The 16,243-nt window shown below is 38.0% G+C and overlaps 1 protein-coding gene and 1 long non-coding RNA gene across 2 annotated transcripts in view; both read left to right on the top strand.

Moving 5' to 3' along the window:
- Window positions 1-16,243, top strand: part of HS6ST3 (heparan sulfate 6-O-sulfotransferase 3) — a 279,479-nt gene that overhangs the window by 61,709 nt on the left and 201,527 nt on the right. The window lies entirely within an intron of this gene.
- Window positions 1-16,243, top strand: part of LOC135447583 (uncharacterized) — a 66,909-nt gene that overhangs the window by 45,928 nt on the left and 4,738 nt on the right. The window contains exon 2 of the long non-coding RNA XR_010440213.1: window positions 11,293-11,423. This is a non-coding gene — a long non-coding RNA (uncharacterized LOC135447583). The remainder of the gene's footprint in view (window positions 1-11,292; window positions 11,424-16,243) is intronic.

The raw sequence follows: 16,243 nt of genomic DNA, 5'->3' as shown, positions 1-16,243 counted from the left end.
AATAATAATATTAAAAGACAGTATATTTTCTAACACTCATTGCTGAAGCAGGAATTCTTTTCCACTGTCAAAGAAGCCTTTGTATTTCTATGCAATGTGTTGAGTTTCTTTGTCACTTGTGAACCTTATTTTTCTGTTTTAGCCTTGTAAGAGCTCACTGAAGTCAGGGAGTGTGTTTCCTATCAGATTCAATTTCCTGAGAGCCCATCTGTTACATCTCAGAGGAGAACATAAGAGGTAGAAGTAACTTCCTAGCAAGTACATCAACATCAGCTCAATAGAACAGCAACTCCACAAGGGTTTATATAGTAAATTAAGTTGTTAGGTACAGCAAAAAGATTAATGTTGTGACTGCTAATCATCTTGTTCTTGGCTTCTCTTAACTCTTAATTTAAAAAAGTCACAAGCCTTCCTGTAATTAAGGCAGCTACAAAGAAAACTTGGTAAACCCAGAAGTTTCATGAAGCATCTGAGTATATATAAGAAAAGAGTGGTACTCTGTGGAATATATATATATATATTTTTTATTTTTTTAAGAATATTACAAGTAGCAGTTGTGGTAGACTGTGTCATGAAAGGAAAACATTTCCAGAGGATAAGAAATGTTTTTATATGTACAACAAATGATAGCATAGCATGCATGTAAAGAGGCATTCTGATGACCATCAGTTTATAATCTGGTGATTCTTTCTTCATGAATGGTTTGAGCTTTGGATCCTGAGCACTGCTTGGGTGGAGAAGGATGTTTGCCTCATCAAAGCAGTACAAGGCAAACTGCAATTAAAAATTCCTGATTTCAGAAGTAAAAGTCTGTTTACCATTGGACTCATAGCCAGCCTGTGAAATGCTGTCTTGCCGTGTTATGGAGAGCTAGGGGTCTGTTACAGTTCTGCACCTTTTTCATTCTCCTCTCTCCCTTTTTTGTCCTTCTCTTCTTCCCTTTTTACCCTGCTCCCATGACAGGTGAGTGCAAGTGGGATGAGGTATTAAAGTGGTAATTTGAAATGTATGTAGGAAGAGGAATACAGCATGGATGGAATTAGGTGATTTGCTTGTTTCTCTGTTTAATATTTTAAACTAGTGAGATCCAATTAGACATGCTATTCAACAATTAATGGAAAAAACAAATGAGAATGTGGTAATTGTAGAGTGGTTTAACTGTGCCTTGAATTAAGGTTAAAAATTATTTCAGGTTCCAGACAGAATGTAGGTATCCCACAGTGGAATAGCCAGGTCTGCATTAAGCTTTCACATCCAGATGTCTCATAGCAGCTAAGGCTTCTTGAAATCCACCTTTAACATCTACTTTATTCTTTATTGTGAAGATGGGTTTGGGTATATATATATAAGAAACACTGCTCTTAGTGAATGAAAAATGAGGATTTAATAGAACAAATTCACCCTTGGTTTATGTGAGTTTTACTCACAAGGACATTTCATCCTGGTTTCAAGGCATGGAGGCATGGTAGAGGTCAAAGGTTTGCTCTCTGTCTGTCAGCTGACTTGTCAAATGCATCTTCCTTTCCCTAAAATAATTTCTGAAGCTATTGGCCAGTTGTCAGATTGGAAAGAAAAATAAGGTTCCCAGAGGTGCTAGGTTCCCTATTCTGTGACTGCTTCAGCTAGGAGATGAAGCAGTGCTTTCTCCCTGTTGGGAGGGGAAGCTCTGCCTGTCCCTAACCTCTGCCCTCCTCTGTTTTGTTCCATGTAGTGTCGGCCAGCTGGATCCTGGATGGGGTGTACAGGTGTCCGGCTGTACTGCCCAATGGGGCTGGCACAGGCCATGTGACATGTGTGCTTACAGTCTAAATGCATGGCTTACAATGTGGGCTGGGTGGAAAACATCCTGGTGTCTGATACAGCACACATCTTCAGTAATATGCCACAGTGTAGTTATTTCAGGTAAGGTTTCCTTTTTAAGAGGCCTCACCTGGAGTATTGCGTCCAGTTCTGGGCCCCTCACTTTAGGAGGGATGTTGAGATGCTTGAGCGTGTCCAAAGGAGAGCAACGAGGCTGGTGAGGGGCTTGGAACACAAGCCACATGAAGAACGACTGAGGGAGCTGGAGTTGTTCAGCCTGGAGAAAAGGAGACTCAGGGGTGACCTTATCACTCTCTTCAACTTCCTGAAGGGTGGCTATGGTGAGCTGGGGGTCGGTCTCTTTCTCCAAGCAACAACAGACAGAACAAGAGGACACAGTCTCAAGCTGCGCCAAGGGAGATACAGGCTAGAATTAAGGAGGAAGTATTTTACAGAAGGAGTGGTCAAATACTGGAATCATCTACCCAGGGAGGTGGTAGAGTCGCCATCCCTCGAAGAGTTTAAAAAAAGACTGGATGTGGCACTTGGTGCCATGATCTAGTTGACGTTTTAGAACATGGGTTGGACTCGATGATCTTAAAGGTCTCTTCCAACCTAGAATTTCGGTGATTCTGTGATTGTGTGCTTAAGGCACAGGACAGTGAATAGATATCATCTATCTATCTGTAAAAAATATTGTTTAATTATTTTCACAAATTATATTAGCTGTTCTGTGATGGAACTAGTTAAGTCTATTGGGGCAAAGCAAATGCTTTCTGTGGAGGATTATTTCATAGGAAATTCTATACTAAAAGTAAATTATTAACTCTTCATAATTGTGCCTCCTCAGATGCGTTGCATTTTGACTGTTCAGTGCACTGAAGATGGATTCCATTACTATAACCTCAAATGTCTTTTTTTTTTTCTTTTTGAACCAAAGCAATGCCCCCTGTCAGGTTTCTGTAGGTAGCAAACCCTCCAAAAGTGATACTGTGTCATGTTTTGCTTGGGATTTTTTTTTCCTGTTAGATTGTGAAGGTTTTTCAGAGGTTCTGCGGCCTGCTTTTTCCTGTTTGCCTTTCTGAGGCAATACTGTTCTGATCTAGGTTTTCTCAATAAAATAGGTTTGCAGTTGCACCTATAGTAGGACAAAGAGGACTATTTAACCACATCAGAAAGCATCAATGTGGTTATCAGTAGGTGTAAAAGTAAGAGGGTAAAGTAAACATCAGGGTATTAAATAAGAGTATCAACTCTTAACCTTTAGATCCCTTACTGGTGTAATTTTCTTGCCCCTGTTTGCTTAGGGGACAGTAGTAACCATGGGCGTTTCCAGCAATTGTCAGCAGTTATTAAAATACCAGAAGTCTTATCAGCTTACTCCAGTAGGGAGTTATTCACAGAATTAGCAGTTTTTTATCATTGTGAAGGATTTTTGTGCATCATTGCTGAAAAATAGTTTAGGATTCCAGAATTATCTATTATCCCCTTTTGAACTGCATGATAGAATCTGCGAAGATCTTCTGTGTGTTCTCACAAGAGTGATACTGCTGTTACTCTTTGTGGGGTTTTTGATCAAAGCAGTTGGAATACGGGCTTGAAGTATTTTTGTAATGTTTTTTCTTTTCCCATAGGACATGTATGGATTGTTAAGATATATTCAGTGGATATCTTTAACTCATTTAACAAAATTTGACTTAAACCTTAATAAAAATTTGTCTTCAGATTAAGTATCATATGTCATATATAATATGCTTTAATTTGCACTTAGCAATTACTGCTCTGGCTGAAAAGGGAAGATTGATTTGATTAATCACACTTAAAGACTGTTACAGTGAATGAAAATGTAAATGGTTAGACTTGATTTCTGTCATAATTGCTTCATTTGGATTGGCATAACCTTCCACCAGTTGTTGAGAAAGGGAGACTAATTTCATGTTGAAGAATTGTGAAAGTGATTAACCAGTGCTGAAGCTGATAACATTTAAATAAAGCGTTATATGAAGATCAGTGAAAAGAGGAGAAAAAATTCACCTTATATTACCATTATTGTAGTGCATTTTTTTAAATCTTAACTCCTGAACTACTACTGTAATTTCAATATTATAAAAATAAATCGCTATTTTTGTACACTGTGTACATAATAGAAATAAAATAAATTATTCTGGGAAGAAGGGGAAAGGGGAAACTAATTTTTTTTAAATCCTGTAGACAATTTAGAATAGCTGCTTTTTGTTGGTCTGTAGCAATTCCTTCTTAATAGCTTCTGAATAAAATTAGAGTTATCCAGCTGTGGGATTTGTGGGAAAGAGTTCCAGTCTGAAGTCTCTCTTCCCTTTAGAGCTGTCTTGTCTCCTCAGCTTCTGTCTTTTCTTCCCTTGGTGCTTGAATAAGTTCCTTGATGCTCTCAGCTCTATACTTAACCTCTTGCTTGGCAAGTTAGAGTGCCCTGTTCTGGTACTAACCAAGTAATACTTCTAATTGTGTTGAAATACTGTCTTCTAATTTCATTTTGGCTTTAAAAGATAGGAGCTTTGTGTTTTGGAATTAGCGAAATAATTGCAATCCCAATGTCTGTAAGCTTCTTGGAAGTATTAATTTTGACGGCTTTTCAGTATCCTTGCTCACAAGAAAGAGAAGGAGCTTTCTTAAGTTTAGATGTCAACTCATTTTGCTGTTTATTCCCAAATTCTTCCTCCTTGCTGCAGGTATTCCCACAACTGGGGAGCACTGGCCTTGCAGGTGTGCACTGCAGGCAGGCAGCTTTGGAATGAACCCTTTGATCATGACCTACCAGTAAAATCCAATTTGGCAGAGTTTTGGCTTCCCAGGCACCGAAATTCCATGCTGCAGATACTTTGGAATACTCTGTCTCACTGCTTAGGCTTCCTTCTTAGTAATAAAAACCTCAACTATGTTAATTCTGTTCTGATGCACTTCTGGTTGCTTATGCTCTTCTCTGCATCTAACCACCTCCACTTTTTAAAGTGCGCGACAGTAACTCTTTAGTTTGAACCTTAATATGAGTTTTCTTAACTGTATTGCATTTTTTTGTAGGTCTCCTGTATGTTGTGAACAACATCTGTTATCTTTTCTCCCTTTTCCACCTCTTCTTATTTCAACAGTAATTTTCATGTGTAGGCGACATCAGTGCCAGAGTCATTCTCTTGTAATAACTCCTGGAACAGCTGCACAGTCAGCTGGTAGTTTCAGAATGGGATATGAAAACAGCACAGGACCTGCTTTTAAGGCCAGTGCCCTGTGGCCTGAGGGTCATCTGAATTTCTATTGCTTTGTGGGAGAAATTCCTATTACTGTTCTATTTCTGACTTTGTAGAGAAAGGATTGAGTTCTGGGTGCCTTTTTTCCTTTCTTCTTTCTCTCAAGACACCACTTTTTTTTTTCTTTTTTTTTTTTTCAAATCTTTAAATTCTTCTGCCCAGCAAAGGAAATTTCACACTATGTTGCTACTTCCTGACCCCCCATTGCCTCTGCCAGGCTATGAGCTGTCAGCTTTGGATGACAAAGTATGTGTGCTCATTCGGACTGCATTTTTTTTTTTGGCTTGGCCATGGATGTGTTAATAAGCTGTGTGGTGGCGTTTGTGGCATAGTTGTGGCAGGTATTCACCAAAAACTGCAGCAGATGTATTGATGGTGGTCTCTCTGTATGTGCATTCATAAAGTAGGCATTCTTCTCACCTGTAAGGCAAGGCAGGTTTGCTGTGAGCTGTAGCTATATGGCAAAATATATACAGCCATATCTTGCATATTTTTGCTGTGCTGCCAGGTGTAGGTTGGACAGTAGCTGTAGGGCAGCACATACTGTGAACACCATAAGCACTTTGTTTCTTTTACTTAATCCTTCAGCATCTTGAAAATACAGACTAATTAACTATAATATAAGAAGCATTTCAGTGTGGCTACCACAAAACCCTAAGCTAGAAATCAAGATGCTGTTCCTAATTTTACGCTTGTGCTCCAGGTTTTATAGCTTTGACAAAGACATAGTGAACTTGGGAGTGGGGACAAGATTAAAAAAGAATCTTTGGCAGTAGAAACTCTTTCTCATGAAGGGAGAAGGAGAAATAAGCCACAGGACACTTGTTTCAATTTTACCACTTTGACATCAGTACCTGTGGTCCAGTAGATCTTTCTCAATGTACTTGACCTTGCAGACAAAAGGTCTAATTGCTTCCAAGGAGGAACTTGTGCCATTCAGTGGATGGACTGTCAACTTCACTTTCAATGAAAAAATTGGTTGATTTATGTCCTGTCTCTGCAAAGGATTTAAATTATTCATTATTGGATAGCTTAGGCATGCTGTATGTCTACAAGTCTTGTCAACCAGTATTTTTGACTAGGTCTGAAGTGGTGGAATATATGTCAGTTCCTAGTAATAAGTTGGAGCTTTGTAATGCATGATAGCTGTCAGCCAAGACAGTGATATATGGTGTGCATTGCTAATGAACGTGCTTTCTGAATATCTGTAATGTTTTACCTTGCCCTCCCAAAATACCTGAGCACAGGTGTCTTTTAGGATGGTGGGAGGAGTAGTGTCTCCTGAGTGTTGGGAAAAAACCCTAAAGTCCAGTTTGATGAAGTAGTTTGTAGGAATGGCTTGTTTCTTAAAATAGCAACAAACCAAAATACACCCACCCCATGAAAACAAAACCGACCCCACAAAAAAAATCCCAAACCTCCCCAACCAAGCAACAAAAACATGTATGCCAAGTAGAGATACTGATTAGGAGATTGTCATTTGTTCCTGCCAAGTATAGGCATTGTATGAGCCAGCCAGAATAGGAGTTACACTTGCTTCTGGCATTTCTGTGTCTTTGTAAAAAACCAGCATTTTAATGAAGAGCTGTTAATTGTGAATTTTCAACAGCATTTAACACAAATAAAAGTATTTTATTGAACTATGAAAAATTTTAAGTTTTAGGTTTGTGCCTGAGGAGCTTGTGGCTCTGATGGGGCAGTCAAAAGAAAGTGGTACCAGCCCCCTGGAACCCTCAGGTGTTTTTAAAGAAAATTGTTCATTTTCTTTGATAACAATTTGCATCTGTTTATTTGAATTATTCCCTCTACTGTGTAAGTAGTGAAGAATTAAGTAGAAATCTTGGAAGCTGCAATATCCTTTACCCTATTGATATGCTTTATTTCCAGATACAATCTAAATAAATGTGCAATAGAATTATGGCTTAGTCACTGAATTGAAAGCAAGGTGAAGTTGTGATATAGTAGTTGAAATTAGTTTTACGCAGCTTTCAAATTTGGTTAGAACGAGTGGGTTGGAAAAGTAGGTTTCTAATAGCATAAATAGAAGTGTAATTGATGTTAAATACGAAGGCTGTGTCAGCTGGCAATGAAATAACATGTCTAAATTCCTTGAAAATATTATCTTGCACTGTATTTGAAGTGTAAATGTTACTTGCAGTGTCATGTTGGTTAGTTTGTGCTGGGAGTTTGCATCTTCTGGAGCAGTTATTGTATGCTCCAGTTTTCACATGACACCTGTGAGGACAAGGCACATCAGAGGCCACTCTTGGGTATCATCAATACCAGAAAGTGCTGCTCAGACTCAATTCTGAAGTCTTCAGCCTTTGTATTTTGCCTGGCTTTTTAGTTGCTGTTGAATCAGTTTCTACTGAAATTGCATATGAAAGCAATTTCCTACAGATTCTGGGAAGCAATTATAAGTGCCAGTTCTATAGTTGGTTGCTGAAAAACATAAATAGTAGTTGTACTGGAAATTGGTCTGTTATTAAGCATTTTTTAATTTAAAAACTTTGCAGCCTTGCTATATTTCTGAATAATCAATAGTCATTTCATGGGATGCTGGTTTAGGGGGAATTTTGTACAAAGATACTTGAATTTTGTATTTTTGTGAGATGAGGAACAAGCCCACGTGTTTTGAAACATTTGGAATGTGGGAAACGCTGGGATATTTTTTCTTGATTATTGACATTTATTATGATTCTGAACTTATCTCTAAACTATTTAAAGATAAATGCATAGTCCTTATTTGCACTTAACATAATGTAAAATATGAGCTATTTAATTCACACCTCATTGCAAGATGACCATTTGAAAGGATGGCCCTACTTAGCTTGTTCTATGAATTATTGCTCGTATAGCAAAAACAAAAAAAAATTCCAGTGTTAGGAGTGAAAAGTGTTGAACCTGTAAATATTCTTGCAAATACTACCTGTGCATCATTGCTGTGGTCACTAAAGAGTAACAGATGTAAATTCCCAAAGAGTTTCCTTCTTTACAGAATTAAGCCAAGTTTTTTCACTTATATGTGATAAAACATGCACGTGGATCTGAAAATGTTTGGGTTTGGTTTTTTTCCCCTTCTAAGTATTGAAATTTGTATTATTTCTGTGAATATTTCAAACACCTATATTTAACCCACACCCTTGTATTATGGCCCTGTTGTTTGGCCATTCCTGGTATGGATAATACAGAGAAGATAACCTACTGTACTGAAGTCTTTCAGCTGCCTAGATCCCGCTGTTTTCGTTGACATGAAGGTCAAAGGAATGCTAAAAATTTCAACACATGTGAACAAAATAGTTCTCAGTGAAATAGACTTTCTGGATATTTAAAGAATCCTCTGGAAATTTCTTCCTTACTTCTACCCCACAGGAATCAGCATGTAACACACAGGAGCTAATCAAAAGGGGCACAGCTTTGTAAATTTGCTATTAGGATATGTTAGAATGTGAAAACTTAATTTTTATCAGCAGAAACCTTGGAAATGGAGTATCATAACTACTGTAGAGGAAAAGATGAAGAGCTAGTTCTCCATTATGCTTTGAATATAAGTTACCCAGCTATCTCATTTACTTAATTGCATGTATTGTTGGCCTTTCTTTGCGGTCAGGTATTTTGAAAAATAGTTTGCACATAGCTAAACAGGAACTATGTGAAGTTATCTGCTTTTGGGTTGAGCAAACTTAATACGTTAATCTTGGCTTAATTTAATTTGTTTTAATGGTAGTGGTGAATTTTTAAATGGTTCATTTGGTGCTTAATTATTGTTTAAAGGATTTAGTGCACTTTCAGAACACCCATTCTGTTTTCAAGTGCGAAACCTTTTCATCTGGGTACATTTCTTGTCTTTCCACTATGTAGGATAAATACTAGGAGGTGGAACCTGGTGATTTGATTGCTTAGGGACAGTAAAGGGTTCTCCTAAAAAGGTTTTTAATGTCATGATACATTTTATTTCCTTTGCTCTAGTGTGAGAGGCATAGTTGCTGTTTGTGAGTGCCTCAAGCTGGTGGTCCTCTATTGACCTCTTGGGAGGTTGTAGGAGATGCTGAACCAATGCCAGAGGAGGAGCTCAGAGGAGGTCATCTCTTCACATGAAACTCACAGGGTTCTTGATAATTTGCATTTTTCTGTTTAATAACAGGAATATTTGCATTTTTCTTCATGGAAAAGCTTTCCAGCCTAAATGAATTCAGTGAGTTTTAGGCAGTAGATTTTATGGAGTTCTTATTTGTTTATAGAACAAATACCGTGCAGAAGCTGATACGCTGCCCATGTTATGATGTTAAAAGTATATGAAAAGTAATGTGTTAATATGGTAAAGTACTGTGGAGAGTGATACATGTGTAGAATTACACAGTTGATCAGAAATCACATTTGCCACGCTTCTTTGAGAGCCTCACATTCAGCGTTCCCATTTATCCATTTTTCCAGGGAATTGTTCTGAACACAGACAGCTCAGGGGGTTCAGACAGTTGCTCTTGGGAGAAGGGGAGTGAATGATTCATCCACAGGAAATGCTTTTTGGTCTATACTTATAAATATTAACCCTTCACAATTGGATTTACTTTTTAAACATTTAAACTTAATGTAGAAGCCTAGGACACTGAGTTTTTATGAGTTGCGCTATGACTTGCAGAGGTGGGGGGCATAATTAATTGGTTTAAACATTAATTAACTGCAAAAATGATTCTGATAATTCCTGTATCCCATCCTAAGCCAACATGTCTGTTCTCCGTCCCCTATGTTCTGTCCTTACTCAGGGTCACCTAGTGTATCAGAGTGATGCATGTGGTGCAATTGAAATACCATCTCCACAGTGAACCTCAGAACATTTTATACTTGTTTGTATCTAGGAAAACTCTCAGCTCATTTTGTGGCTCTCAGCTGGAAATGCTGTGCCTCCAGGTGTAAATAGTAAGGTCATGCTGGGGAGTTGCTTCTTGTTGAGTGAAGATGAGATTTGAATGCAAACAGTGGGAGATGGGTTTGTATTTTCTACTGGAATTACCTTGAGGTTACACTGTGACAGGACTACAAACTGAAGAGTGTCAGACCTGTCCAGCCACGCACTCCTGCAATGTGAGAGAGGCACACCTCATTAGTAAGACTTGTTCCTGAGTTAGAATGGAATGAATTCAGCTCTCATTGTCTTTCATGGCGTGGTTTAAGTTGTATCTCTATTATATTGAATAGTGCGATCTGAGGGCATTAGCAGTCACAATTATCACACCAGGAACAGCTGTACAGTTTGGGGCTCCCAGCTGGAAGTCAGCACTAGAAATTTTTATCAACAGCTTTGTACCTCTCAGGTAAATAAGTCCTCAGGACTATTTCCAGTGTTGTCTTTCTGCTGGTGCCTCCTTTTTCTCACCTTCTGAAAACATGATTAAAATCTTTCTTGTTCAGAAGAGAAATAAAAGCAAAACCTGCCTCTAAGATGCTTTTTTTCCCCGCTTTGTATGCTGCCAGTTCCTGTCTAGAAGATTAATATAACTGTATTTGTTTTTTCAAGATAGTCCTTGGAAATGAAGTCATGGATCCTTACAGTTTTCAGTGAGAAAGTTCTTTTTCCCCACTTAGATCTGGTAGTACCAGTAGGACTACTTACTGTTTGTTCTTCTTCAGTGTTTTCTGATATAAACAAGGGTCACTGGTGCATCTCTTGTATAATTTCATGTAACCATCATTTTAAGAAAATCAGTTTGTCCATCCCCCCTCCAATAACTTGCTTTGAGTTTGGGGTGAACACTATTTCAAAGTGTATGTAAGTTCCTGGATTAATTTTTGTTGATGTTACTGGTGTATAGTCTTCTAAAAATCAGTAGGTAAAGTAGTGATCATAAAAAAAAAATTAGGTAGTGATCACAATACCTATGCAAGCGACATTGCAATTTCTTTACTGTCCACCTCTGGAGAAATCTCTTGCTTTGCCACTCAAAGCCAAATCAACTGTAATGGTGCTTTTGTGTTCAAAATAATATTTTGTCCCCAAAATACTTCTTCAGCAAGATACTTCAGGCAGAGACATGCCTGGTTGGGCAAAATGTCCACTGATGTCAGCCTGTGACCCACTTAAGCTTGTACTTGTATGAGCACATTATTCCTGTTTTGTAGGGAGTCATTCCTGTCTGAGGGGCTTTTTTTTTTTTTTTTTTTTTGTTCATGTGTGTGTGCTTTCCTAAATTTTTTTGGTTTTTTCCCCCCTGAGAACTTGTCAGGAAAGCTAAGCTGCTGGCTGCTGCTTCAGCTGACCTTCTCGACATCTCAGAGGACTGTCTTGGAAACACCGGGTTTGGGAAGCTTTGAGTAAAAGTTGCTGGTCTTCACTCTGCTCCTCAGGTGAGATACAGAAGCATGATATGAAAGCAAAATTCATAGTGTTGTGGGAAGTGAGTGCAACCAGGAACTGGCCTTTTGCAGTAATGAAACTCAGAATCACAAACTGGATTCTGAGAAACTATAGTGCTCAGCCACAGGAGTGACCATGCATAAAATTGAAGAACTTTGAAAAGTAGATAAACAGTTATACTGGAGAGAAAACCACTACTTCCACTACTGAAAACAAAAATTCCAGGCAACCCCCCTCCTCTACTTCCCATCTAGAATTGACTTTTAGTTTGTAATTTCTGTGTCCCATTCAGTTAGATATTGACAGAGCAGTTACTGTAGTCTGTCTGTGGGAATACAGGGATCTACGAATCAGAGATGGTCAAGTAGAGCCTGAGCACTCTGGATCTTAATTTCCAAAACAATTTCAAAATTTAAATGCTGCTCATGAAATTTTAATTTCATGCTCTTACATTCTTGGTGTCCACTGTTTGATCTCACACAGCTAATGCAACCACAGATCATAGTGTTTCAAAGACAAAATATCCCTAATTTAGTTTCTTATATATTAGGTTAGGAACGAGCATCTCCTCTAATTTTATCCTGATATTATAGACTGTTATTATTTCAGCTGTGGTAAATCTCTGCAGCTGAGCAATTTGTAACAGTTAGAATAAGTGGTGGATTAAGAAATCAGCAATGTTAGATCTTAAAAATTTGCCACAGTGGCTGTTTCTTTGCTCTTCAAACCTGACAGCAGTGGAGTATGTAAGCATTAAGATTTTTGAACTTTGGGAATGAAGCAAGATACAGGTCAATAATTAGCCTGTTTTTGCAAGTCCTCTGCATATTTGAGCAGGAAGTATAATTATTAAAATACACAAATTCTTGTAATATTGTTAGTAGCTGCCTTATTGCTGCTGAAAGTCATGTTTATCTCTGTTGTAGTGTTAAGGGGCATGGAGTTGATCTCCAGAGCATTTCCTAAGGCCTAAATATATTCCAGGCTTTAGGGATGAAATTTTTTTGTGGGAATGATGGAAAAAAAAAACCCTACTGAGTTTTATTTTCTACTCTGAGCCCATTCTTGTGGTTTGTGCTTATTTGTTTGCTCCTTGCTGTGGCCTCTGTCCTTCCTGCAACAGCAGTGCAAAAAAAGATTGGAGAATGGAGAGGTTTTGAGCAAAATAGTTTCATGTTGCTTCATTACACTTGAATGAGAATGAAATGAGGGGAAGACAAGAGGGATCACCAAGTCCTTTTTGAAGTGAAAAATATGGTATGGACTTTTCAGTATGTGAAAGCTGTGCTTGGAAACCACTTCCAAGAGTTATCTCTAATGTTTTTTGCCATTCAGGACTGAAAATAGTACGTGTAATCTTACTGTGTGGAGATCCAATATGTCCATGAGAAGAATGTCCATTAAGAAATATTCTTAATTTTTTTAAAATTTATAGTAGTATTTACTATAAATAATACTTAAGTATTGTGTACAAAGTGAGTTGAATCCCACAATATGCAAACAACATATAAAGTACGCTGGTATTGCTGTAAATATCTCACACAACAGCAGAGTAGTCAGCACAAATAATTTTGGTTTCCAAACAGTAACAACACTGGATTGTATTTGAGTTCATCAGCTGTTTGGTAACAGCAAAAAGCCCAGCAAGCTGGTTAATTGGTCTCAAATTTACTAAGAACTAATATTATCCTGTGAAAAAAATTGACTTCAAAAGAGGGAATGCTGTTAAACAAGGTGTCATGACTGAAAAAGGGGAGCAGACTATTGAGAAGTGTCCTATCATTATATCTGTCAATATACTGGTATCTAGTGCTGTGTAAAGTGTGAGATGTCTCTTAGAATCTGAAATCTTAGTAACAAGTCTGCCTTTGGATGTGTTCCTCTAAAATAAGAAATCTGCTGTATAAAGTAAGAAATCTGCAATGTAAAACTGAGACATTCTGCTCCTTGCTTCTTTTTCACCATGCTGCCAAAGTTCTGGCAGGGGAAAAGGGACAAATGGTGTTTGTTTGGAACAAAAAATATGGGAGTTGAGAGATGGAGAAGTGGGAAAGCTGAAATGGTTTCTGCTCTTAGGGGCTGGGACTGCCTTCATCCCTGTGAATGTTGTTTTGCTTCCAGCTGATATTCATGTGTGGGGCAGTCAGAATTGCCTGGCAGCTGTTCGTTTTTAAGGTGATGTGTCTAGGTGTGCTGGCAATAATGCCATTCTGCACTCGGCTTTTTTGGTTTTATAATAATTGTCTGTTTATGCAAAGCAGGGCTTTATTTTAAAGACTAAAAAAATAGGTTCTCAGTGCTTCTAAAAGACTTATTTCATCATCCTGTGGAAATTAAAAATCCAAAGACTCGGATGTCTCTCTCTGGTCCTGGCTTTTTTTCCCTCACCCCTCTCCTCCCTGTTTTTTAAATGCTTATTGCAAGATAAAATGCTGTATAACAAAATTATTCAAGCACACATGCATTAATAGTTTATTGCTTTTTAAAATGATCCTTATGGTCATTATTCCCAAATATTATATGTAGGAGTGCTGATGAACTGAAGTATTACTTCAAGCTAACTCTTAATACTGTGACATTTCACTAACCAAGGGAGGAAAGTATAAAAATTCCAGTTCACTTTGTACAAGTAATTGTAACATCATCAAGATATGAAAACAGTGTTATTGATTATCTAGTAAGGTAAAGCAGCTTGTACCACAGCCTTTCACTGCTAACTCATACTGGTTTTATTTTCTTTTTTGTTTTTCTCAGAGTGTTGTTTCTATGTTGCTCTTGCAGTGTGAAAAGAGTATCTATGCAAGTCTGTAGTAATCAAACTGGCTTCACCTTGGATGAGATTGCATTCTTGGGAGTAGGAGGTGTGACCACCCTTGTTACAGCAAATGGAGATCAAGCAACATGGGAAAGATTTTATGTAAAAATTAAAGAAGGATCTAAATAACATTATTTATTTTACCGTAGCCGCCATTGGTGCATCTCAGTTGGTTCATGACAATATGATAATAGCTGCATTTATTTAGAACACTGAACAATAAATGTTGGTATATTATGCTATTAGATTAATCTTTTGCCTTAAATAGCTGTGTTTAACAGGAATATTACTGAGTTATCAGGTGTTTTCAAAGCCCCTGTTGAGAGGACCAGAAAGGTGTAACTCTTCTGTGCTTGTAGGAGGAAGCAGCAGCAGGTGTTGGCAAAGGATATTCCATGGGAAGAAGCAGGTGCTGGTTAAGGGCCTGCTGCTTTATGTGACCGGTTGAAGATAAATACAACAAAGGGTTTTGTTGTTTGTGTCTGTGTCTATTTATGGCATTTTTCATTTATGGGATATTATAGAGAGCTGAGCAAGTTGGAACGGAGGCATTGTATTTGGACTGCCTTGAAAAACAGAGGAGAAAGAAGCTGAGTCTTGGGTTTCTGTGGTTGAGATGACCCCGAGGTGTTAGTCTTTTTTCTCAGCCCCATGACCGAAGAAAAAGTCGAGGTTTGTCAGTTCTGCTTTTCAAGGTTGTTTATTTTCTCTTCTCTACTCCATTCTTTCTCTGACCTGCTGAGATCTGTCCAGCACGTTGGGTTGAGGCACAGCCCCTACCCTTGGGGTGGTGTTACCTTTTTATACTAAGAATTGTGTGTGCTTTATTTACAATAATTTTCCAATACCTATCACTTATGTTAGTCAGTTTGTCTCTACTCTAAAAGTGTCACCATCACAGCAGAAGATGAAGAACAAGAAGAAGGAGAAGGACAGGACACTCCCAGATTCCTCCATCTTGCCTCTTGAACCCCCATTCTAAAACCCCAAATTCTACTTTTTCACCCTGTGATAAATTAACTGACATTCTACTCAATCTTTTGTGGCTTGTAACTCTTCACACCAAGTTAGTAATTTTTTCCATGGACTAAAATCGACGGCACAGGTGTTTTTGACTCTGTGCCAAGGTCTCTGAGCCCCTTGCCAGGGTCTCAAATTGCCCAGGGCAGTCAGTGGAATGTCCTGGGTTCTGATAGCTGAGCACTGCCATTACTACAGCCACAAACACTTTAAGCATCAACCATATGTAATCCACATAGGACGCTGCTGAGGCCATTAACATCTTCATTTAATTATGTCATAAGTGTCCTCTCTATTTCTTGTGTGCTCCATAAACTAGTTTACATTGCACTATTTAAGTTAATTAACTTTCTTTGGGGTATGTTTATAACACCTTTGTGAATTAAAAGCTTTCTGCCTTAAAAGTACTGCTCTCAAGTAGGAAGTTCATTTTTTCAGTAGAGGGTTTGAATGATTTTTCTGTTCCACAATTTTCTCAGTCTACTTGTAGGTTAGCTAGTTCCTTGGTTTAGAGAAAACAATCATAATTTCCCTCCTAAGTGTCAGTTTGCAATACCTATATTAATATAGTGTATGAAAATACACTGAAACAGAGGGAATGGCCTTGGCTAAGTTGCTTCATTAGGCCTTAATGTGTTATTAGGCTGTTTTCACAACCTAAAAGTGTATTACTCTGTGACATTGGTAATCATTAGTTACAGTATTAAAACGTGTGCCATTTCCATATTTTGGATGTATTCCAGCAGCAATGAAAGACCTGTCAGACAGTTGGAAGCTGGCCCAGTTCCACAACTACTGCTCTTAAAAGATTGTCTTTCTGGAATAGATGCTGGAGACTATGAAACATTGCTCATACTTCAACAGCAATATGGGGGAAAAATACAAAGATCAAAACTTTGGATTAAAACTTTTAAATAGATCTAATTTTTGTACTGTAGTAAGGCTGAAAACTTGGAGTAACAAAGATGTTAGCTA

Source organism: Zonotrichia leucophrys, chromosome 1 (assembly GCF_028769735.1).
Source record: "Zonotrichia leucophrys gambelii isolate GWCS_2022_RI chromosome 1, RI_Zleu_2.0, whole genome shotgun sequence".
Classification (NCBI taxonomy): Eukaryota; Metazoa; Chordata; class Aves; order Passeriformes; family Passerellidae; genus Zonotrichia; species Zonotrichia leucophrys.
Note: the sequence above shows the minus strand (reverse complement) of the source record. Positions and strands in the feature narration are given on the sequence as shown.